A 1,005-nucleotide genomic window follows, 5' to 3' on the forward strand; every position below is an offset into this window, starting at 1 on the left:
AGTATCTTCATACTCTAATTCTTACTTCAATGACCAAGACTCAAATGCCATAATAGAGATCATATGCAATCAGTTTTCTTGACATTTATATTGAGCATAGACTTACTACTATTGTTTTGCGCTTTATGTCATTGCTTAAATGCATTCAACATCTAGTATTGAATACTTATGATGTCAATACAATAGGAGAAACTTAGAGCTTAAGCATAAACTTTAGCAAAGTAAAAGATTCTATAAGCTTTTTCTTCTTTAACTTTATCAAGGAAACATTTTTTCAGTCCCTCCTTTGTCTATCTCTACCATAAAGATGTTTGAGAACATTTCCTAGTTAATGCTTTTATCATGGCTGTCTTCCCAATTCATGACTAAAGCAATGTAAATTCCATCTCATGAAAGCTCACTCCTAATTATGAATTGTGTTCAGTAGAGATTATGAAACGAAGTCAAAACTTAGTTCATGATAAACACATTGTTCTAGCTTTACCATAAAGCCTAGAACCCTTAAATCTTGCTTCTATTAAAACTATCCTCTGTCTTCTCGTATAGAAAAATTTTTTGTATTATCTCATACCTTTATGTACAACATTGATTATAGAACAATTCTTTTGATTGCAAAGTCATATCATGTTGCATATAATTCTATTTTATATAATTATTTTATTCTAATTTTGTTATTAAATATTAGCTAAGTCTTTAATTTTTAATTATAATTTACTTAATTTTAGTTATTTTTTATAATTAGTTTATTCTTTAAGTGAGATATTTTAATTTTATGTTTATTTCATTTAATTTAGTTATTATTTATTAGGTTTTATATTTTTGTAGGAATTAAGGGAATTAGGCTTAATTTTGGAAAGAAAGGTATTGAAAGACCTAGAAGTCTGCTTCCATATGGTTCAGTTTTTTGACCATAACATGTGTTGCAGAATTCCAAATGATGTGCTTCTTGGACCATTGGAAAGCTAAGAGACAGAACTACTTTCATGAGATTACTATGCCCAGTTT

This window comes from Theobroma umbraticum, unplaced genomic scaffold, assembly GCF_002168275.2.
Source record: "Theobroma umbraticum cultivar Fairchild unplaced genomic scaffold, ASM216827v3 scaffold_182.0, whole genome shotgun sequence".
NCBI classification, from domain to species: domain Eukaryota; kingdom Viridiplantae; phylum Streptophyta; class Magnoliopsida; order Malvales; family Malvaceae; genus Theobroma; species Theobroma umbraticum.